A 24,758-nucleotide genomic window follows, 5' to 3' on the forward strand; every position below is an offset into this window, starting at 1 on the left:
GTGATTGAAAAAATGTAGAATTTAGAGGGTTTTTTCCCCTTTTGTTTGAACTTTAGAAAAAATGGAGTTAGAGAAGCTTAGACCCAATGTTTTCTATCAAAAATGTAGTTCTTATATTTTTAAAATAAACCTTTTGAAACTTTAAGGACTGAACTCTGCATCTTTGCCTCCTTAGCTCAATAATTTTTACAGCCACAATATTACACCTTCTGCTTGCTATGAGCTAATTGCTCATTTAAGTATCCTCTTTTGTATTTTTAAATACTTTGCTATTTTGGAGATTTCTAAAACACCAGACAGCACCAAAATCACCATTTTGAATGGGGGTGAAAAATCCTAAGACCTGACTGCAAATCGCTACACAGACCTGTCAATTATGGGATTGGGTCCCCCACCATCCTCACAACCTTCCTCTGTATCAGAACAAGATGGAGGGCAGATGGGGCATATCTAGTAGAAGGGGTTGTTTTTTTAAAGTTATTTCATTATATGCTGGCCTGTATATGCACACATGCAATTATCTGAGCATATGAGGTACAGCGCATAACGCAGTGAATTGTTTAAAAAAACTTGTGCTGGAGCTCTCTTCCTCCAATTGTTAATTCAAGCTCTGTTTAATATTATAACGTTTAAAATAAAGAGTTTCAGAAAGTTGTAATTGCTTTCCACTTGCACTTCCCTTGAGCCACCTGTGTGTTTGCTTGATAGCCGAATCAGCTGATCAGCTGTTTTGGGCTTTTTAAAAGCACAGGAGTGAAGAGATATACATTGATGTGAATATGTGCAATTCTGGCCAGAACTGGGATACAAGCGGACCTTTTCAGTCTATGTTTTTTGTCCATTGTTGTGAATCAATGCAGATTTACTGCTAGCATCTTTTAGTCACTACCCCTTTTAATCTGGTAACGGCATAGAAGGGCCCTTGGATTTTGAAAAATTGGACTTGTTGTGGAAACAAGCTTCAGTGGCAACACCTTTTGCCATAATAACTCTTCCAGGAGTAAATTTCCCTTCTGAGGGGCAGATTTCTCTCACTTACTGTTGTCTCAGCCCCGTTCTTACCTATAAGTCATTTGCAAGTCGGATGTTTGTAACTCAAGGAATACTTGTATTGCAATATTTAATATAACAAATATCAACATGTACATTGTTCATTTGAGTGATCTAAATACACAAAAGACTACATTGGAACATTAGTACATTTCAGGAGACAAAGGTACTATAACCTTCACTTGAAACAAGTCTAGCTGCGTTTTTCAGCAGAGAGAGGAAGCTATCTCATAGGACAGATACTGGGGGCAGTTCAGGTAGTCCTCCAAGTATTCTTCCTTTGAACCCCACCTGACTATTCCCTTCCTCTGAAAGATAGTTAGCTATGCAACGTCACCTGTCCAGTCAGCCACCTGAAAGAATATTAGAGATAGTAAAGGAAACCATCATATTGACAGTGTCAAAGTAAGAGTCAGTTGTTAGTGAAAGGCAGAGTTAAGGGTATAGACTCTTATCTTTTGTCTCAGGTAGCACGGTATCTTGGGATAGCTGTGTCTTGAAATTAATACTGTGATGTTAAAGCTGTTAAATACATGTTTATTACATAATTAAATGTATATATTAAAAAGAATCTCTTCACTTATCTATACTACATCAAATGACATCAGAATATTACATTTATGTGTGTTAACCATAATGAAACATACTTTAGCTAAATATATTTGGATTAGCTGGCTGTTTGGAAGTAGAGAGAGTGGGGTTAAGAAGATATCTTTTTGTTTGTTAATAGTATATCAAGATATTAAACATGTAAAATAGAATTAAAATGCAATTGAAATTTTCACAGTGAAAACTAAATTTGAAAAAAAAACTGTATTGAAAGTATTCCCTGTGGAGTTTTAAAACAATGATGTGTAGATAATGTCTACCTGCAATATTGAATTGCTAGTAAGAAATAAAGTATGTTGTACTAAGTACAATATTCTTTACCAAAACTGAGAAATATTTCTGCTTTTCCATTGTTACTGGATAATATTTTAAATTGCCTATATACCATGAAGGCAACAGATTCTGTTTGTTCTTGGAGCTAAGTATGGTCAGCTCTAGTTAGTACTTAGATGGGAGGCCACCAAGGAATATCTGGTGCTGTAGGCTTCTTAGCAGGAGGTTGGACTGGATGGCCCACAAGGTCTCTTGCAACTTCATGTTTCTATGATTTCAGAGGCAGGAACTGGCAAAACCATCTCTGAGTATTTCTTGCCTAAGATAACCCTATGAAATTCATGATGTCACCACTTATCAACAGGCAACCTGAAAGCAATATCTGGGATACAATATTCTGTGCAATCCAAGTTGTGTATGTTACACCCTCAGTTAACCAGAACTCAAACAACTGGCAAAAAAAAAAATCAAGGGAATAATACTTTAAATAAAAATTAAAATATATGTATAATGCAGTAAAACTTTGTTGCATTAAGTCTGTTTTTATTTGTTTTTATTTTATTTTAATTACTGTATTTCAATATTAATACCAAGTTAAGATAGAGTTTAGAGTATGGTATAGTACGGAGTATAGCATTAGTTGGGCCTATTTTTTAATAGTAACTCTCAAGTAATTAGAAACTATAGTTATCTAACATCTACCAATATCCATGGGTACTGGTTAACTAAAAGTCTATTATATATTAGAAAGGGATATATATATATAAGGCTCCTGTGTCACAGATATGCTTTTTAAAATGAACAGTGAGAATACGAACCAAACATCTATCATGCGAATACTAGATTGCTAATGATTTATTCAAAAATGTATCTGGATAGTAAAAATTCTACAGGCTTAATTCCAGCTGCTGGACTCATTCCAGCTTCTTAAAGTCCCATTTTGGGAGAAGGACAGGATGTAAATTAAAAATAAATATATTGTGAAACCTTAGGAAGATGCCAGCGGATTCAAGAACAATTGAAATGGCAACACATGTTAAGAATAAGGAGCATATTCACTGGTGGAGAAGATTACTGCAAAAAGTGCAATTCATATCACAGTTAAATCCACAAACTATCAAATATCTCAATTCTTGTCATAAAATAAGTCAGGCTCTTATGATGTACAATTGTGGATCTGATGAACATACTTAACCTATTTGAGGGATAGGGTTAAGCATCTGCTTAAAAGTTTGGACTATACCCTGAAAACAGATGCACCACCCTGCTGACACAGAGATCAGCAGATACCATTGGAAAAAGGGGACAGTAGAGCTGCCCAAAATTCCATGGTTGTGGAATTTAGGTGTTTTTATTTCAATAACTGATTATGATGATGAGAGAGTTGGCTTTTTAAAAAAAGCTTTAACTCCAGATAACTATTTGAAAGAGTTCATGCTGGCAAAAAATGAAATGGAATGAAATTTTTATCTGCTCATTGTACTTTAATCTTACCACAAAAATACTGTATGTGTATTTGGGTTGGTGGAAGAGAGAGTTCCTGGACACATAATAAATTAGATTATTCCTTTGTAGGGCAGCCCTCCCAAGTGCTCTTAGCAATGCCATAAAAACTAAAAAAGAAAAAAAAAGGCCTTTTAATATAGAATCTGCCTTGCATGCCGCAGAGAGACTCCATTTATGGCACTTAAGGTGTCGAAACAGGACGTTTGTGATAGTGAAGGGATAAATAGTGTACTTCTACCATGGCTCATTAAAATCTTCACTAAGGTGCCTTATTTTGCTACATGTTTTTCTTTTACTGGGGACTAACCTACCACCTTGCTATCCAGCAAATTGTCTTGCATGGAGATGATATACAACTATCATGACTAGTAGTGCTTATACTATTCATCCAATGAAGAGGGTCTTCCTCCAGGGGCAAACCAGGAATGGGCAACTTGGAAGTCCCTGAACAGACTCAGAAGTGGAGTGGGCAGATCAAAAGACAACTTGGCAAGGTGGCACTACCTGGAGGAATCCTCCACCTTGTGTGACTGTGGAGCTGAACAAACAACTCAGCATATGTATGCTTGCCCACAATGCCCTGCCTCATGTACGGAGGAGGAGTTGTTTAAAGCTACAGACAATGCGGTTGCTGTTGCCCGCTTTTGATCCAAAACTATTTAGTTGCTTGTGATTTCTTTTCTTTTCTATTTTATTTCCATTATTTGAAATGTATTTGCTGTACCAATGCTTTTGACACGAAATAAATAAATAAGTGCTTATACTTTGAGGGTATGGGAAAGACTGCCTTTTTCCTCATGAGTCTGTTCCGAATTATTAAATAAATGGACAAAAATTTGTGAGCAAACTGTAATAAAGTTGTTTTCTGTTCCTTCCACTTTAAAATTCTCCAAGTTAGAAACAATCATTACACCTTATGATTTGAATTTCATTCAAATCAATAGCAAACAAGTGCTTTTCTGGATATATTTCCTCATGTTATATTTTACAAAAATGTTGCCACAAATGTTTATAAAGGGAGAGGGCCCTGGAAACAAGCTCTTAGCGCATATATTAGAAATATGCAATCATTCCCCCAAGTAAAAGAACAAGGGACTGAGCCTATCAAGTTCAAGGATCTAAGCCTTCTAGCTTCTGGGTTTGCCCTTCATCTCTTCAGGAGCTTAACTCCTAAGCAATATTAAAGACAGACAGAGAGAGAAGTAGCTGCCCTGCTGCAGGAAATTCCTTTGACCTGCTTGTTTTTCCTATTTTATTTTGGGACTGCCAGATCCAAAGGGTTCAAAGTGGCTTCGAGGAGAAGGTAAAAACCAAAGTAAGAAGAATGGGATGTATATTGAGTGCAATTTTTTCCATTATTTAATTTCCCCCAGTGTAGGGCAGGGTGCATTTAGTTTCGCAGGGTAAATTTGCTCATGGATTTAATGACCATGTTGTCTAAGCAACGTTCAAAACATGTGCTCCCCTTCGTTACTTGAAGCACCTGGCAGGAGTATGAAGGACAAGTTGAATTCTCAAAGTGTGACTTCACTCTTTACAAACCCTCAGGCCCTACCACTCCCCATCCCATCCCATCCAAATCAGGGAAACAAGAGCATCACAATCCATGTGAAGAAGAAGAAGAAGAAGAAGAAGAAGAAGAAGAAGAAGAAGAAGAAGAAGAAGAAGGAGGAGAAGAAGAGGAAGAAGAGGAGGAGGAGGAGGAGGAGGAGGAAGAGGAGGAGGAGGAAGAGGAGGAAGAGGAAGAGGAGGAGGAGGAGGAAGAGGAGGAGGAGGAAGAGGAGGAGGAAGAAGAGGAAGATACTTTTTATAAGCACAGGCTGTCCTGGCCTAAGTTGTTTTGTGATTGACAGCAAAAGCAAGGCTAATTATAGGGAAACAAGAGGATTGCAGGCAACTTATTTGATTCTCAAAACACACTCTGGGACACACACACCCTGGTTCAGTAGTACTCTCCTCTTGGCTGTAAGGTTTAGATGAAGGAGCCAGTGTAAATAAACAAAATCCAGCACAAAAGCACCTGTCAGTCTTTGCTAGAGAAAGGAGTGAATGTAAAATTTATGTTGGAGGAGTCCATCAGTTGAACGCTCAGACAGCAAGAAGGTCTCAGAATAATAAATCATTGCTGTTTCATACATTGGAGGCAGCATATGAAGTCTACCAAAACTGTTTCAGAAATAAGGGGGCATTGCTTATGGTAAGAGTAGAGGAGTGAATTAATGTTTTATGTATTTAGAATCGATCCCAATATGCAGTGAAACTACAGTGTGAGCTGTGCTGTAATTTAAAAAATGCAGAAAATGTAATTCCAAAATGAATACTGATAATTCTATTTCTTAGCTATTGAGATTGCATGTTTGGGGGAGAATTGTAGTATTAATATCAGAGGCCCTAATCTGCACTGCCACTGCTATATGCTGAGATGTTGGCTGTAGCCCTTCTGACTGCACTGCCAGCTTGTCCCATCATGCAAGAAAAAGGCTGATGGCTAGGAACAGGTCTCTTGCAAGTTGGGGCACAATTCAAGTGGGAGTTCTGTGCTAATTTTTAAGGGAATTTGATCTGAGCCACTTAGTTTGATGCTTTGATTCCCTCCTTTCAAATCACTAAATCAATCCAGGTCTATGGGATATCTGCACATAATTGCTTCCTTTCCATTTAATGAAAAGGGGTAGGTAGAACATAAGATATGAAAAGCAATTCTGCATCACACCAGAGAACTATCCAGTTGAGCCATCAGATGTAGCCAATGGAAAGCCCACAAGCAAGGTATGACCAAGGTATGAGTGCAATTGCACTGTTTTCTAACCCATATATATTCAGTCTTCATTGTGATTAGCAGCCATAGTTCCATTGTACATGAATTCATCCAGTTATCTTTGAAAGTCATATATGTCATCTCTACCAGATAATCTTAGGCTGCTTCTCCACTGCCATTTAATCTAGGTTAGGACATGATATATGAAATTTAGTTATGACTTCCTGAGAGAATCAGCATTTAGAAAAATGAACACGAAACCAGAATAAAATAGCGGAAGCATCTGTATTTAAACTTCTTTTGCCAGAAAGGCAATATAGTACTGCAAAGGACTCCTTTAAAATCTGAGGAAGGAACTTTTTCAGTGAATGGATCAGAATGGCCTTCTCAAAGCCACATATTTGTTTACACAAATTGAAATGACTCATCAGAAATGGGGGAAAGGAATAGCTTTGTGTTTGAGCATGTGGCTTTGTATACATGCATGTGGGGACAATCCATTTCTCATAGAGACAACTGAACAGATAAGTGAATTAAACAAAACTTCTGTGAATCAGTAAAGTTACTCAAGAGCCAAGAACACAGCTGGTTAGAAGCCACAAGGAAAAAGACAGAACAGAGAGTACGTCACACCAGGGACTGTATTGGAAGGGTTATTGAAATAATTGATCCAGGCGAAAGACTCCTAGCACAGCACCTGGGTGTCTAACATGGGGGAGTCCCTCCCCCATGCTGTTTTTCCATCAAGTGTGATGAAACAGTAGGCGTGAGCACGGCGACACTTCCCCCATCACACAGGGAAGTGTCACCCAAACAGAGCAGAAACATGGCAGAAGGATCCCATGTTTGAGGAGACGCTTCCACTCCAGTAAGGGGTGTGGTCTGTCAGAAGTTACACAATGTTGTATGATGGCTGGCGTGGGATTCCATCCCTAAAGAAGGCTCAAAGCACCTTAGGACACTTATTTTGGTAAGTGTGATGAGGTCGTATATGTCTACTTGACCTTCATAAGGTTCAGAAAGAGACTTCTGGGAGGCCGGTGACCTCCAAGTGTTGATCCCTTTATTGCATTGAACAAATCTGCTGCACTGATATGGATTCCTCTACAGACAGAAACTGGGTGGCTTAATTCTCTGACTGTTTGCAGATATCTGGACATTGTTTGACTATAACTTCTACGCAATATTTTCAGGCAGGTTCTTGTAGAAACCTTCTGCCACTGTAAATAATAATCATCATCATACATTCAATTTTTACCCAACTCTCCTTGTGGCCTGAAGTGGGTTACAACATAGTTAAAACACATAATCATTATAAACATTCTATACACTTAAATATGTAACATGATGTATCCTATACTTTCTTACATAATATCTATGGTCCTAAGCATGAAAGGGCAGCTGAAGGCTCCCAGGCACAGCTCTTACCTTTCCAGGCACTGATTTACTATGGCAAAGCAGTCAGGTACCAACCATCTGTTTTTACACACCTGGGAATTCAGGAGTAGCTTCTGTCCTTGTCCAGGAAACAGTGGCTCATTCTTTTGTCCTGAGTGTTCACGTATAATTGGTTCAGTGAGAATTGGAGGATACAAAGCTGGGCCTGGAAATCTCTAGTTGTCCTGATGTATCTAAAGGAGAAGCAGCAGCTGATATCCCCAGGCTTAACACAAGCAAAAATCAATGGAAAGGACACATACTGCAGATGTAAATGAGAGAGGCCCCTTCTACACTTGCAAGTAGAGTTTCATACTCATCTAAGGACCTCTTCACACTGACCCCAAAGTTGCTGTGTTTAGCTGGCAAAATGGCAGGTGTACGAGGCACTTCACAGTGCCCTACGTGCCCTCCCTCCTTCCGCCATCACAAGGAGGGAATGGAACCAGGCATCTTGTCCCTGTCCTCATCAGATGGGGGAAAGGACGGCAACGTATATTGCCACTTTGCCCTTTCCACCATCAGAAAAATGCTGATGGAACAACCCAAAACATAACTTACCTTGTCACTTCTGGGATTAATGGGGTGGGACAAAGCCAGTGTTGTCTGATGGCGCTCAGCAGAAGAGGAGAAAGAGGCCAAAATTCCTGACTGTATCTGCAACCAACACTCTATGGCTACTATGATTCTTACCCTTACTGCAGTTGCTGCCAATATTCATTAGTGACTGTGGAAGCTGTCATAGAAACCTGCAAAATGAAAGCACCAGAGCAAAACCCTCCTCCCTTTTGGACTGGCATTGAATTTTAACACTAGAGATGGTGATGACTGAGTTGGGTGAAAGAATGATCAGTGTTCATGGGGCCTAGAGGTTGTGTGTTTTTCACACCTGTCATTCAGAATGAAAGAAAACACGATAAGACAATGCTTGCTTTTATTTAAGTTTCTTAAAATCTCTCCTATTATTTGCAAGAATCTTGAAAGAAGTTGCTTCTATTGTAGAAACCTTTAGGTAAGATCATATTTCCTGGCAGATAAATTCTTAGTCTGAAAAAGCTACTTACCAGAAGCAATCCTCCACCATAAGAGATAGGCATGAATCCAGAAACCATGCTCTTTAATAACTTGTGGTGACAATTCTCGCTTACTGAATCAGCAGGATTACTTGAAGCAATAGGACTACTGAGTGAAATAGTATTATACCCTATCAACATTTAGGTTTTGTTTTTTACATTTCATCTGGACAGATAAAAATGAATAATTTTATGATATCTCACTCTTGTGAGAAAACCACCAAAAGTTGAACAGTATTTGAAGACTATGCATAGTCTTGCTCTTGTTCTTTTCAGAAAAAATCACATGTATTTTTGTGTACAGAAAACAGCCTTTTTCTACATGAAAAACAAGTGTATAACCAAAACAGTATTTTCTGTACAAAACTCCCTAGTTGCATTTTTGGATACAACAGTGAGTAAATTTTAAACTTCAGCCATCTAATTTCTCTGACATTTGGATCACTTTGTATCTAAATTTGATTTGCAAGGTCTTCCATGTCAAACTTAATAGGGATAAAAGAAATAATTAAGATTTTTAAAAATGAGTAACAGAACTGTGAGGTTTCAACAGTGGATGTAGCTTACTGTAAACTACACATATGGAATACACATGTGGAATATGTTATACATATGAAAGCACATTTACTAGTTGAGATGTATAATTTAGTTAGTGGGGGTATATCTGTGTTTTAAAGCAAGATTGAAAGGAAGGGATACACATTGAAATCAGAGATGTAATAATTGGTTAAATGAACCAAAGACAGCAAAATCCAGTCATTTGTAATGTGTGGCTCTTTAGTTATATGACCTCATCACAAAGGCCAGGCAAAGCATCCCACTTTGGCTGGCTTCGCTGCTCAACAGAAGGGGCAGCAGAGTGAATCTGTCATCCCGCGCACTACTCCCTCATGACAACACTTTCCCCATCATATGTGGGAAGCATTGCCCTCCCGGCAAGGGCCTCTGCTGGCTCCATGAAACTAGCACAACACGGGCAGGCTCCCATGTTGGGAGAGAAGCATCCAAGGATGCTTTCACCCCGATTGGGGGTGGGGACTCTGCTGGAAGTGACATGACGTCATATGATGGCTGGTGTGGGGCTTCATCCCCAAAACAGGGTGGAAGCATTCTGGGATGCTAAAAGTGCCCTGTCTGATGAAGCCTATAGACAGACCATGTTGTTCAAACTATGTAGTACCACAAAAGGGAGAATACTAGCCTATGAGAGTGGTCTTGTTCAGACTAAGGACTACACCAAAGATGTATTTATGGCCTATGATGAGCAGGCCATAGGTAGCTCCAAATTTCATCTCTGACACTTTCTATACCAGTGGTTCTCAACCTGTGGGTCCCCAAGTGTTTTGGCCTACAACTCCCAGAAATCCCAGCCAGTTTACCAGCTCTTAGGGTTTCTGGGAGTTGAAGGCCAAAATATTTGGGGACCCACAGGTTGAGAGCCACTATTCTATACCTTCCTCCTGCCATTATCCTTGCAATCATTGCCATATAATGGAAGAAATATAACCACAGGAATATGTTGGTTGGGAGGCAGGAAGGTGTCCATGCATATGTCCAACTACAGCCCAAATCACAGAAAAGCCTTGCAGAATAATTAGTGGGCTTTGATCACACACATACTCATCTCTGCCTGTTCCCTTCCTCCAGTGTCCATGCATTTCCTACGCCTTGGTGAGCAATAGATGCTGACAGGATGACAAAGAGAAGAAATTCAAGTCGAAACAGAGCAATGTGGCAGAAGGGGGATTAGAGAGGGCAGAGTGTAGGAAAGACAGTGATGGGATCCCCACTGATTGTTAGTATATAGTCCTGATCACTCATATCTGATAAAGTCCTACCATGTTTGTCCACCTTTGGAAATATTGGTTTATGAACTGCATATTCCTGAGCCCGGAGTGAGATTCTGGTAAATATAACACCAAAAAACCCTTTATTTAAGGCTCTGCCCATGATAACTGTGTCATATATGTTAATGAAGTCCAATCTACAGTTAGATTTCCATTCCAGCCAAAAATATATTTTGGCTATATTTAGAGAGAGATACATAGAAGCCAGAAGTGAAATACCCTCAGGAATAAAAAAAAATCCCCACTGGCTTCTCTGTACTATTCAATTTTTAATACCCACTTTGTGTCAGTTGATTCTCTCACATATTCATTCTCATAAAGTTACTGGACTGTTTGCCACTTGCAGACTAAGGGCTTGCAGATAATATCCCATGAGGGGAAGGACTTTAAGCTTGTGAAAGAGCATTAAGAGATGATATGATATCCATCTTCTAATACTTGAAAGATTGCCATGTTAATGATGGAAGTAATTTGTTTTCTGTTGCTCCAGAGGATAAGATCTAAACCAATGGGTTTTTAAATAGGAAAAGGAGATTTCATCTAAATATTAGGTAGATATTCCTGCTTGTAAGACAGTGTAACAGGTTGCTTTGGAAGGCAGTAGACTGTGTATTGCTAGAGGTTTTTAAGGATACACTGGATAGTGTTTAAGTAGATATTCTATGTCAGTGATACGAAAAATCTCATGGGGGAAGGATACAAAGCTGTCCAAATGTCACAGAAATTAGATGGCCAACTTTAAAAATTGCTCATTATATGTGATGCATTCATAATTGCCACTAGGGAGCACACTAGATGTTCTAAAGCTCAACCCAAATCCTAAGACATACGTGTGTGAAATTACTTATAGAATAAGTAATTTCCCTTCTAACCTCTGTTCTAACCTCTGTTGGGAAAATCCTCGCAAGAATCCTTCATCACCATGATACTGCACCTTGCAGATGGGAAGCTTCCTACTGGCATGGAAATAATCTATCGGACAGATGGCAAGCTATTTAACCTCAGCAGACTGAAAGCCAAAACCAAGATCACAACAAAATCTGTTATAGAACTCCAATATACTGATGATTATATAGTCTGTACTCATTCAGAAGAAGACCTACAAGCCATTTGAAACATCTTTGCAGAAGCATGCAAAAAGTTTGACCTCTCACTGAATATCAAGAAGACCAAAGTGTTCTTTCAGCAGGCACCAGCCAAGCCTTCTGTAATTGCAGAAATACAGCTTAATGGTGTAACATTAGAAAATGTTGACCATTTCCACTACCTTGGCAGCCACCCCTCCACAAAAGTCAACATCAACACCAAAATACAACACCATCTGAGCTCTGTGAGTGCAGCATTTTTTCGAATGAAGCATAGAGTGTTTGAGGATCAGGACATTCATAGGGATACCAAGGTGCTTGTTTATAAAGCTATTGCCCTCCCAACACTGTTATATGCCTGCAAAATATCACTCTCAACTTCTGGAATGGTTCTATCAGTGTTGCCTCCAAAAATTCTATAAATCTCTTGGGAAGACAGGTAGACAAACATCAGCATTCTAGAAGAAACAAAGACCATCCACATTGAAGTGGTGATCCTCCACCATTTACTTTGTTAGACAGGCCATGGCGTCTGAATGCCCAATCATCGTTTCCCAAAGTAGTTACTCTACTCTTAATTCAAGAATGGAAAAAAGAATGTTGGTGGACAGCAAAAGAGATTTGAAGATGGACTTAAAGACAACCTTAAAAACTGTGGCATACACTGAGAACTGGGAAGAACTGGTCTTGAGAATTCTAATTGGAGGTCAGCTGTTACCAACAGTGCTATGAAATTCAAAAAGGCATGAATTGAGGGCAAAAGGGAGAAATGTGTCAAGAGGAAGGCACATCAAGCCAACCCTTGTCAATACTGCCTTCCATCTAGAAATTGATGTCCTCACTGAAAAAGAACATGTGAATCCAGAATAGTGGTCTCTACAGCAACCTTCAGACCCATTGCCATGACTATATACTTGAAAGGCAATCATACTCGGCAACAGGTGATAGCCTATGATTATGACTTTTCTGCTAGCTAGTGAAAATATTTTTATTTAGTTAGGCAGTCCTTTGATAATTATGGAGCTATTTCATAATTATACAGCTCCATAATTATGTTTATAAAGCTGTAGTATGTAAGTGGTACACTTTTAAAATATCTTTTATTGAAACTACATTTTAACTGTTTTAAATGTCTTTAATGTTTTAAGTTGCATTGATATTTATTTTTTAAAGATTTTTGTTAAGTAATGTCTTAGCTCTGTCTTTTTAAAACTGGTGTAAGTTGTTTCGGTGTGCATTTTGGAAGAATGGTGAAATATTAATGCAATAATTTAATAATTAGGTAGGGGTTGTTTTTTTTTAAAGCAAGACTTCAAAAAGTGTCTGGGAGTAATACAATGTATGTAACTTCTGATAGTCTGAATTGACAGCTGAGACTTCAGCTCTCTAGACCTCCAAAGAAACTAAAAATAAACTCATGTGATCCTCCAGGCCTTGGTCCCTGTGATGGAATTGCAATCTGTGGTTGGTTGTTGTTCTCTGCTGTGAACAGATTTCAGTACTGGCCCCAGATTTGTTGAAAAAAAGCTAAACTCCTTGCGTATTCTTGCTTTCCTCCCCAGCACTACCAGGACTTCCAGGATCCCTCATTTTTTCCCTTTGTTCCTGCCCCTTCACCAGACTGCTCTGCCTGGATTACCTTTTTGGAATAAAGTTCAATGTGCCATTCCGATTTGCATTTTAACAGAACCCTCAGACAATTTGTACCATATCCTTATAAAGAAGGTTCTGTCCTTGCAAAGACTGTGCCTCTTTTTTGAATTTAATAGGGGCTCGCCTTATACTGTAGGGGCCGTTTATTATGTGTCATTCTGGCAGACTATGGTGAAGAATTACTTGTAACATGAGGTCCAAATTCAGTTTCAGAAGCGTTCTAAGATGCTGCATTTCTTTAGTGGGCAACATCAAAGACAAAAAAGGGGGGTTAGAAATGCCAGTTTAAACATGCTTTAACATAACGCATTTACTAACCTGTTGACCATGGGAGAGGCACCTTGAACTTTTTAGAATGAGAAAAACATATGATATTTGGCAAACAATGGTGTTGTGGCAAAAGGGTATGATCATCCAGCAAATCCTAAGGAGCCCAATTGAGATCTCAGGAAGGCCAGATTTGGTCCCAGGTTTATGATTGTGCACCTCAGTCACATGAGGGAAAATTCAATCTTCTGTGTAATCCAGAGATTTAGTAGAGATGCATTGCATGCTTTTAATTCAGACATTTATCAAGGATATAAGTGAAATATTGATAGATAGCTAATATTATTTATTTATTTATCTAGTCACTGTGTGTTTATTTAGTCACTTCTCAAAATCAGAGAGAAAGCAAAAGTTATATAGCAAGAACAAAACATTTCCCACAAGTCTGTCTCTAGTAAATTTTTCCTAATCCTGATCTCGGTTTATTCCTCCCCACCTCACTCCCATCGTCAGGGATGGGAAGTTTATTATTTTTCCTTAGTAATCCTGGATACACACACGCACGCACACACACACACAACATATTGAAAATGTCATTCTTCTGGTTTCCCCTTCAGAAGGCTTATTTTCTTAATGCAAATGCCAATATGGGATGCTTCCTACAGATTGCATAATCATAAGATGTTTTGAGTTGTCATAAGATGATTTGATTGAAATTGTGGAAGGGTTCAGTGCTTCAGCACTCTTCTGTTGGGGTTATTTGGTATTTATTTACATACTACAGCTGATAAATTGGGCTACTTTGTTATTCTTAATGAATTTTTATTACTCCGTGGCCCAATATTGCTCCAGTTAGTTCAAGATGGAAATTCAGATCTCTGAGGGCTGCTTTTGGCATTGTGCAATCCTCAATTCTTGGCTGGTCTCCTGGCAACCATGCTGCTTTTCCTTGTCAATGTTTTCAGCTGCCTGTCTGAGTATTTATCAAAACAATTAGTCCTCTTACCATCTTCAGAGTATCAACTGACATTTTCACTTTGAACAATCAATTGCACTCTTGTCTCCCACATAGATATAACCCATGGAAACCCAAAACTCAGTGGCCAGTCCTGAGATCTGACAACCTTAGCAGCCAAGCATTGTCAGATTATATAACATGCTCTTTAATATGAGAGTAGTCAATAATGATACATTATTTGTTGGCTACACATATGAGCTTTCATTTTGAGTTCATTTCATAATATCCACAAATTCTGAAAAATAGTACAATTATTGTATTCAATTGAGATACATTTCCACACTTTGTGTGGATACACAAAACCACAGAAATAGCAAATCCTATTGAAATGAAGGATCCTGGATCAAGAATACCATAGAGTTGTGTGGGAGGAACCTAGAAAATACCTAGAGAGGACATATCTTGTCAGACGTGGATAAATTAAACCATGGATGCAGTCCTGCAGATATGGGGTACCTTTTAATTGAGAGCCAACTTAGTGTAGTGGTTTAAGAAGTGGACTACAAGGGATTTGAAAGGGACAAGATTTGAAATTCCTGGTTGGCCATGGAATACTGCGTCTCAAGAAATCTTGCCAAGAGAACCTCATGATAGATTGACCTCAGGGTCATCATAAGTCATAAACCACTTCAAGGCACACAACAACAACAACAACAACTTTTTAAAGCAGTACCTTTTGCAAGCAAAAGGCCAGTCATTGAAATTGTTGTCACTGGAACAGATTCATTAGTGGTATACATAATAGAAAAGCCATTAATACAAACACATGGTGCATGACAGCTTGTGGAAACCAGCATGATCTAAGCTTCTCAATAATAAAGCCTAGTCATACTGGCTCCTGCATGCTGTTTTTAGCCATTATTCTAGCAAATGGGTGAGCAACTTAAGAAGCATGCTCCCCCCCCCCCCTTTCTCAACCTCCGCAGGCATGCTTGGCCCAAAAATTCAATACCACAGAAAAATCAAATTGGAAGTGAGTTCTAGCTCATTTGGTTTCATTTTTTAATGAAAAAAAGCTAAGAAATGGAAAAAAAATCTTCCCCTTGAAAAATGGGCAAAAATATCCAAGAAACTTGTAAACTATACTTTCATAATCCTTGCAACCCTTTGATTCAGGGACTTCTGAGATTCCTCAAAAGGTGATAAATTCTCCATTTTTGGATGTTGGAAATTTAAGGAGTGATTTTAGTTGTGTGTTTCTAAATGCTAGGAGTTGCATTGAATGGCCCTGGACATTACAAATTCTAAGAAGTGATGATTCTATGACATTCACCTCTTAGGAATCTGAACCTTTAAAAGATTATTTCTATGGATGCCATTTTGGGTTTTACCAGTGGTGGCTTGCAGCATGGGTAAACCTGTGTATCTCATTCCCAGATGTTGATGTGAGTGGCCCACCTGCTCCAGTTACAAGCCACCTATGGTTTATTCAGCTTGTCACTTGATTAGAGTGGTTCATACAAGCTGAGTCCATCTTCCTTCTTTGCATCTTAGCCAACACACCTCCCTTTCTACTTCCCTGTCCACTCATCCTGTTGTAGCCCAGCCTGCTCCTAAGCTGTCAGGGGAGCCTGAGGTGGGGCCTATTCAGCCTGTGATTGTCCCTGTTCCTAACTCTGTGATGGTTCCTGCACCTGACTCTGGGTTTGGGCCTGAGGTTCCTATGCGGCTAGAGTTGGAGGAAACTGCTGTCCCAGGTCAGCCAGAGTGTTGCACTCCAAGGCAGCGTGAGAACTGGAAACCAAACAGAGACCAATAATCATATAATATTAAAACAATTATAAATTCAGGAAATAATAAGTGGATAAGCTGAGTGAGCAATAGTCCTTTAAGACATGGTATGAATTAGTCCAAAGAGTTGAAGAAAAATGTCCAGTATTATTGTCCAAAGTCCAGAAACCAAAACACGCTCAAAACTGTTTGAAAGTTCTTGAGTGGGGAAAAACAACGAGGAAGCAAGAGTGAATAACAAGGTCCAAAGAGCAAGGTCCAAAGAACAAGGTCCAAAGTCACTTAGTAATCTTTGTCATCAAGGCAGGAACAAGACGGAGTTAAAACCAATCTTGATCCAGGAACAAGGCAAGGAAGTGAATTTACTCCGGTTCAATCTGGAGACGCGGCTCGGCTTGGCCGCCAGGAAACATGAGGCTTGGCTTGGAGAAATCTGAGAATTGGAGTCGGTGAAGTGTCCTCAAGGATTTGCTATGTTGACACCGCAAATTGTTCACAGTGTAAGACACTTTTATGGGACTTAGATCTAATCACAGCGAAGAGAAACTAACTCCCCACAGGTTCCCAAGGGAATCTCCTATCCAGTATACCCTCTAGATGCCAATCGTTTACTCCTTCAAGTTCCTGTTTCTGTGATCTCTCGCAACGCGGAAACTCCCTTCTATTAAAGGATACATTCCCTGGGGAACTCGGGACATCTGGTTCTACCACGGGAGTAATGTTTTCAGTATCTCTCCTAATTAAGGAAGCATCAGAGCTATCCACAACTGGGGTCTGTAATTGAAAGGAGGTCATAGAAGAACTGGGTAAAAGGTTAGAATAAGCTTCATCCTGGTCAAAGTTCATTTCTGAACCAGATTCAAAACCCAAAGGTGGCTGGGGTATAACACAGAGTTTGGCTTGGAGGATTCTGTGAACAGGCATACAATGGTTTCAAGCTGGTAGCTTGAACCGCATTCCTTGAAGGAGTCAAGGTTGGGCTTTCCTTTGCCAGATGGACATTCTAGTGAGGATTCTAGCTGTGATAAGGTTAACGAGCTTGACAGAAAGAAAGCAATTTATCATCAGAGAAGAGAAAGGGAGGGTTTTCGGTGCAGGCAGGGACTGTTATTGAGAAAGAATAACGAGCAGATTTCCCACAGAAAGAGGCCTTGAGTTTACCCTTAAGAGGAACTGTTTTCTGTGAGAAATTCAGAGGTGGTAACTTTGCTCATCGAGTTTAGAGATCCCTGCTTAATGCTCCATGTTCTTGTGAACCCCCATGCCAATTCATGCAGCCTTGTGCCTTGAGTTTTTTTCCAGTCTTGTCCTTGCTTTTGGGGATTTTTGTGTATCCAGTTAGTGTTCCAGAAGTTTGCAGTTTGGATTCCTGCTCCAGTCAAGATCATGTCTTGTATTCCAGCATTGAACCTATTCCTTGGATTAATCTTGGAGCTTTGTCTCCTGCATTTCAGTTTGATCCTGTGCCTTGGACTGATTTTGATACTTTGTTTGGGTTAATTTTGATATCCTGTTTGGACTCTGATCTTCTGTGTGACTTTTATAGACTGTTGCTTCAAGATTCTCAAATATTTTGTTCTTTCTGGATTTAAAGCTTATTTCATTGACTTTGGACTTTGATTTGCTATTGCTTGCGTATAATCTTCAATAAACTGCCTGTTTTGCTTATATTCTGGGACTGCAGTGTGCTTTTGAGGTGCCCTGCACCCTAGGGGTGCAACACATCCCTACCACATATAAGGTGTTTATTCTTAGGCTTCCACTGCTTCATTCTCCCTTTGCAACCACACTGTCATCTCTGTTTCTGAATTTTGTACCATACAGGAATACAGGATTCCTACTTTATTTCAATCTACCATTAGCCCTCTGTTCCTGCCTTTGAAGCCAGTTTTGGAATGTCTTTAAAAAACAAGCTGCACTTGATTTTTTTTTTTTTACCAAAACTTAATTCAGAAGGCTATAGAGGTTGGAGCACCCATTGCTCTGTATGAACTTCCAAATAACACATTGTTGAATGCTCAGGAAGTAAAGCATTTTATTTTTCCACTCCTCTTATACAAATACACGCACAGACACCTATAACAGTTGTATTTTATTAGGTCAACTGGAAGGCATAAAAATTTGAAGCTCATTGGAAAGATGGTACATAATTTACATAGGGGAAGCTAATGATGCTTACAGTTGATACGTCTGCATCTTGTTTGTTTAGATGTTACAGGTTGAGTGTTAAGATAAATACTCCAAAAGAGAGGAAGAGACATGACAGGAACAAGATCAGTAGAAAAAGATTTTCAGTTTTTCAATACCATAAAGTCACTGGATTTGATCTCTTCCTATTCACATGAAGCCAAGGTCCCTATGTTGGCAGAGTTTAGAGAGCCCTTCAGTAAGATTCTATCAGCTGCGGAAAAAATAATTGATGTGACAAGCACAACATTCTTGAAAAATAGACATACACATATGTAATGTGTAGATACATCAATAACAGTATTCTGCCCCAAATCTTTATTTTATATTCAAGCTTTGCCTGTATTTCTGAATCAATTATCCACTACACCTCTATCCAATAGCCTTAAATATCTCTCTTGGTGAAGCACACAAATGGAAATGACTGTGATTCATATGCAGTCATGGATACCCAGTAACATCATTCTGGTGTATTATTCACTTTATGATTCCTACACCCAGCAACCAATTTATAGAATATTGAGAACTAGCTACAAGCTAAAATACACATTGTTCCAAACTCCAACATTCAGTTTTAGTTACATAGCTAAGTCCTGGAAATGTCTTATTTATACTGGAATAACATAGTATGTCTGGTTGGAAAGAGCAGTACAGTGTCTTGTAATTGGAGACAGATCCTTTTCTGAATCAAAGTGTACTGAGCCATGAACAGCCAATGGACTGCCACAAAAGGACATTTTAGAGCCACTTATATTCGAAATGTCAGTTCATGGCAAGATAAGAGATGATAACTGACAGAGTGTGTGTGTGTGTGTGTGTGTGTGTGTGTGTGTGTGTGTGAGGAGGAAATGACTATGAGAGTTAACACCAAGGTAGGTGATGGGAAAGTTTTAGGACTGGTAGCGACTGGCAGATTTTGCCTGTTAATAACTAGTGATGGCAGAATCATGGGGGATAGCAAACTGGTAGCAGGGTGCACATGCCATCATCAACAAAGCCCACAAACTGCAGGGGGAGGAGAAACTATTCCTGCAGCACAGTTGCCTTTCTCACTTCCTCCAACTTTTCCTCCACTCCTCCATAGCAATGGCCACACGGGATTGCTTCATGGCAGTGGGCAGTGTTGGATGAGGCGAACATCTGCCTGCATAAATCATGTATATATCATGAGACAACTGGAAGTGAACGATATTCTGTGCTGGACTCTGAAATTGCTCTGAATATGGATTGTATGGAGAATCCAGTTAAACAATGGAAGAAAGCTGTTTAATTCATGCTGTGCTTGAAACTCAGCTCACAGTTGCAGTCACATAAGAAGCAATGGCTTGGTAAACTGATTGAAATGGACACATACCCAAGAAAACTTATGAATATTTTCCCAACACATGGAAAGAGGATTAAAGCCACATGCCATAGCTCATTGCTTGGAAAAAATATTTAGTCTGGGCTAAAATGTCCAGAATTGACCAGCTAGCATGATAAATGGGCCATGCTTAATGGAGGATTCTCAGAGTTCTAGGCCGAAACGTAACTTTCTAAGGACTTTATTGCACACGGCAAGCAAACTGGCTTTGAAACAGCTGACAGATTCTTATCACACAAAATCATGTGCATCCTGCTGTCAATCTCCCTCCTCCCCAAACCCATCAATCGCTGCCAGTCCCACTATTTTCCCTTGCCTACCTTGTGTGATGGGTCCATTCTACACTGTGCTGGCATACTGACAGTGAAATTATGTCAGGAGTGGGGTAGTTCTCCTTTGCTACTTTCCCTCATCCCCCTCATTATTCCTGTACTTTAAAATGTCCCTTAAAATTAACTGGAACATTTTTAAACATCATAATAAATTTTCTGAAGTGTGAATAGGGAGAGTTAAGAGGGTATGTAGAAGTATGATTGCAGAATCCTGTATCAGGGAATTGCTATAATTGTGAGAAGAAAGAAAGATGCAATAACGAAAGTGCTCATGCAATTATGCAACTGTCTTGGGATAGTAACTTACAACAATTAAGTTCTAAAACTCTGCTCTCTTCCCATTGCTGACATGCGTCTTCCTGCCAGCTGCAGCCTGAGAGCTGTGCTCATTGAGCAAAAGGGCCAAAGGGGGAATGTTCACATTTGCAGAAACATGTGTAAAATTCTCCACACAATCAGAATGTTCTGAAACTGGGGTCCCTCGGGTTTCTAAGTACATGAGAGCGCCACGTCCAGATCTAGCCACCAGGTGTGGGGAAGCCTGAGGCTGAAGTTAGTGTGTATATATTAGGAAGGGGAGGACTAGTGCTCATTGACCTTTTCCTCTTCTTGTATGTACCTGTAAAATTGCGCAGACAGTGCTGGCTATGGAATTGCAGGAGCTGTATTGAAAAGAACAATAATTTTGCAAGCGTTGATGCCATACCTGGTATTATCTTTTGGACAATATAAATGAATAGAGATGCCTCATTCTCCAAGAAACTTCATCAGTAGTAGCCTTGAGGCTGTGCACCAGCTGGCTCACTAAGCTTGTAACAGCCCACTGGTCTTCCAAAATTTGAATTAGGCCCACAAAGTACATCACAGCTTCTTCCACCAAAACCTAGTTTTAACCCATTTTTTAAAGTTGTTTTTGTTAGGAAACATTTAAAAAGCTGCATGAAAGAGAAGATACATGACATTATAATTTAGTAACTTTTTTGGTTGTATAAGTAATGCCAGTTTGTTTTAGATCAGATGGAATGCAAGCTCTTTGAGACTTTGTTCCATAACTGCAACATTTTTATTGCTCTCTGCACCATTTCATCTTTCAGTGAAGGAGATCAAACAGATTTTGAAAAGTTTTGAGATGCCTTAATTGTGTCTGTGAACTAGACAGTCCTACTTCAGAAGCTAGGTAATAGCGTTTCACCACAGCTAGGTGATGTTTTGCCTGATGTTTCACCACAGATGCAGGTGAAATGTCAGGAGAAAATGCTGCTAGAGCCCTCAAAGCATTTTTTTATATATTTGCCCCTCTGAACCATTTTGAAACCACGTGAAGTGTTTTTTTTTTTTTTACCACATAAAGAATCCAGGATATCAACACCCAGTTTACTTCCTATTACAAAATAGACCTCTGGGCCAAAGATGCTCCAAGATGCTCAAAATATGGTGAAATTATGCCCATACTCCCAGGGTATTTATTGGACAAAAAAAAATCAAAAACATATTTTCAAAAAATAGAACCTGAGGCCCTGTGATGGCCACATCTGATAAGTCATTGGTCCATTTTGTGCCCCCTCCCTTTTGATGCCCTTTTGATTGGTGAAGAATTCGGGAGATCTTAAACGCTTGCATATGTTTGTGACATTTTGTTTTTTTCCTAACATTACCCAACTCTGATTTTTGTTTTTAATCATGAACCACACAATCACTGGACTTCTTTTTTGTGAGCTAATATCTCTTCTGAGCTCAAACTTACATGGACCAATTTATGTGCTGCCATAAACTTAGAAGAAGAATCTACGGTGGATGGCAAATGCTGTTTCTTCTAGTCACATGCCCAGTCATGGAATTGGTTCTAAAGAGGAGAAGGGGAGAGAAGCATACTGAAGGAGATCACGCCAGCACTTTGGGAAAATCATCAAAGGCAATGGGGTACACGTTATATAAAGCTGCAAGGACAATCCCACAGGAATGTCTTTTACATTCCTAGAAGAGAATGTGCCAGAAAGCTCATTAGGGAAGGGGAACAGCTATGTTTAAAATTGATGCATGCAAGGAATAAGAGAGTAAGCTGATTAACAAAGCAATCACTTCTTGCTGGGAGCCAGCTGCTGCTCTGCACCACCAGTCAGCCCATGTTCCCCCAGCCCAGTGTGTACAAAGAAGGAACACTTTCATATGAGAAGGCAGAAGAAAAGCATGAGCAGAAGGGAATAAATGATACCAGCTCTCCAGCAGCCCTGACCTCAGGCTTGCTTCTCATCCCTCTCTGTTTATATGCTGAACTGTGTACAAATGGCAAAAGGGTGAACTGTGTACAAATGGCAAAATATGCTGAACTGTGTACAAATGGCAAAAGGGCCAATACATACTTTCCTCTGAGTTCACAGTGTCCCAGCGACTGTTCCTTCCAATTCTAGCTGAGTCCAGAAAATGATTCACCTCTGGCAGTGGAGTCCTCTGTGTGTACAAAATGGATATCCCTCAGTGCAACAGTCTGCTGTGTAGATAACAGCTGCAGTTATTCCTACAGTTTTTTTGCCTTCTAAATAGCACTCTGCTCTTACCTGAAAGAAATGGTACCTAAAAATATGTAATCTCCTTGGGACTTATTCCAAGAATTATAATTCCAGACATGGCAATAAATATTCATTGTAATCAAAGAGCAAAAAGACAAGGCTTGAAATACAGCCACTTTAAGTCCTTTGGAAGCAATACACTTAACACTTTGTGATAAATGAAATTTGAGGCAGTAGAATTGGGTAAAATCTTGCACTAGCCTAATTTTAGTTATATCTGAGAAACATAGAGAGAAAGAACTAATGTATGCGGAGAAAGTAAATGTATGTTTGGACATCAACATTTCAATCAAAATTATATTTAGGCTGCATAACATCCTGACCTTGAAGGAACTGGGGGCAGCGATGGCCTACAGGGAGCTCTGGCGTGGACTGGTCCATGAGGTCATGAAGAGTCGGAGATGACTGTGTGAATGAAGAAGAAGAACATCCATTAATTTTATGAAGTGTTTTGGTATAGTAGTGTGTGTATGCATATGTGGAGCGGGAAAAGAAAAAAAGGATAAAGAAGGAACTCTACAATTAATTATAAATCAATCCTATTGGAATAAAGTCGGATCTCAAGCTCGCTCACGTTACACAATTATAACACTTCAATGCTCCTGTAACTCCCACAATTCCATCTTGCAGAATTCTTACATCTATAGTTTTGTGAGGCATTGGAGCTTTTTGGTACAGAATTCTAAATAACCTACATATCCTAGGATTCAGCAGGGTGAAATTGTGGCAATTACAGTGGCATCAATATTATAACTGTGTCATGAGAAAGAGACCATATTGACAACTGGAGGGGGGGGGGGGTTCAGAACTTATTATAATGGCACTTACTTAGTATAGCAAGTAGAGGTCATAGAATCATACAATCTTAGAGTTGGAAGGCACTCTAGTCCAGCTCCATGCCATACGGGAATACACAGCAAAACTTCTCAAAGGGAGCCATCTAATCTCTGTTTAAAGACCTTCAAAGATGAAGTTTGCCAGCCTCCAAAGCAATCTATTCTGCTGTGGAACAGTACAAAAATCATCAGGTGGCATCTCTTTTGTGCATTCAGTGCATTGGTTTATGTTCTGGTCTCTGGGGCAGCAGAAAAAAGCTTGCTTCATCACTTTGAATATTTAAAGATAGTTGTCATTTCACTTCACACTCTTCTTTTTCACTAGCTCTCTAAGTAATTCTTTGTAAGTCTTAGTTTCCAGATGTTTAATCATTTTGGTCATCCTTCTCTGGATCCAACTTGTTGATATCTTCCTCAATGCATTCTAACCAGTTCATTCACTTTACTTTTCCTCTGGTTGGGATTATGGATAGTAAAACAATGGGAACTTTGATCCATTTACCCTAATTGTATTTTGATCCTCTGAAATTTATAAATTCAGGTCAATTGAAAAAAAGCCCTGGAACACAGGATCTTACATTTCTTATTTACAGTAGAGTCTCACTTATCCAACATAAACAGGCCGGCAGAATGTCAGATAAGTGAATATGTTGGATAATAAGGAGAGATTTAAAAAAGCCTATTAAACATCAAAATAGGTTATGATTTTACAAATTAAGCACCAAAACGTCATGTTATACAACAAATTTGACAGAAAAAGTAGTTCATTACACATTAATTCTATGTAGTAATTACTGTATTTACGAATTTAGCACCAAAATATCACAATGCATTGAAAACATTGACTACAAAATGCGTTGGATAATCCAGAACGTTGGATAAGTGACACTCTACTGTATTTTGTCTTTTTTTTAATTTTAATTCTTTCATCCTTCTTATTTTTAGAAAAGGATAGCTTTTGGCTACATATTTTTCTAGAGAAGTGGTTCCCAACCTTTGGTCCTTCAGCTTCCACAATTCCTAACATCTGGTAAATGATTGGGGTTTCTAGGAGTTGAAGTCCAAAATACCCAGAGGACCAAACGTTGGGAACCACTGTTCTAGGGGTTTAGAAATGCCAGCTTCCTCAGTTAAATCAACCATGTATTGGAACTGGCATAGATATC

At 39.2% G+C, this 24,758-nt stretch overlaps 1 protein-coding gene and 1 long non-coding RNA gene across 2 annotated transcripts in view; both read right to left on the minus strand.

Annotated features, from left to right (window-relative positions):
• Nucleotides 1-8,333, minus strand: part of fmod (fibromodulin) — a 128,007-nt gene extending 119,674 nt beyond the window's left edge. Inside the window, exon 1 of the mRNA XM_062978506.1 lies at nucleotides 8,195-8,333. The gene's annotated coding sequence lies outside the window, so the exon portion shown is untranslated. The remainder of the gene's footprint in view (nucleotides 1-8,194) is intronic.
• A 10,053-nt stretch (nucleotides 8,334-18,386) lies between these two features.
• On the minus strand, nucleotides 18,387-24,298 carry LOC134298418 (uncharacterized). Its single transcript, XR_010005485.1, has 2 exons — nucleotides 22,550-24,298; nucleotides 18,387-22,032 (listed from the first exon to the last, which is right to left on the minus strand). It is a non-coding gene; the product is annotated as an uncharacterized LOC134298418 (long non-coding RNA).
• Nucleotides 24,299-24,758: the final 460 nt, after the last annotated feature.

The sequence above is a fragment of the Anolis carolinensis genome, chromosome 4 (genome assembly GCF_035594765.1).
Source record: "Anolis carolinensis isolate JA03-04 chromosome 4, rAnoCar3.1.pri, whole genome shotgun sequence".
Classification (NCBI taxonomy): Eukaryota; Metazoa; Chordata; class Lepidosauria; order Squamata; family Dactyloidae; genus Anolis; species Anolis carolinensis.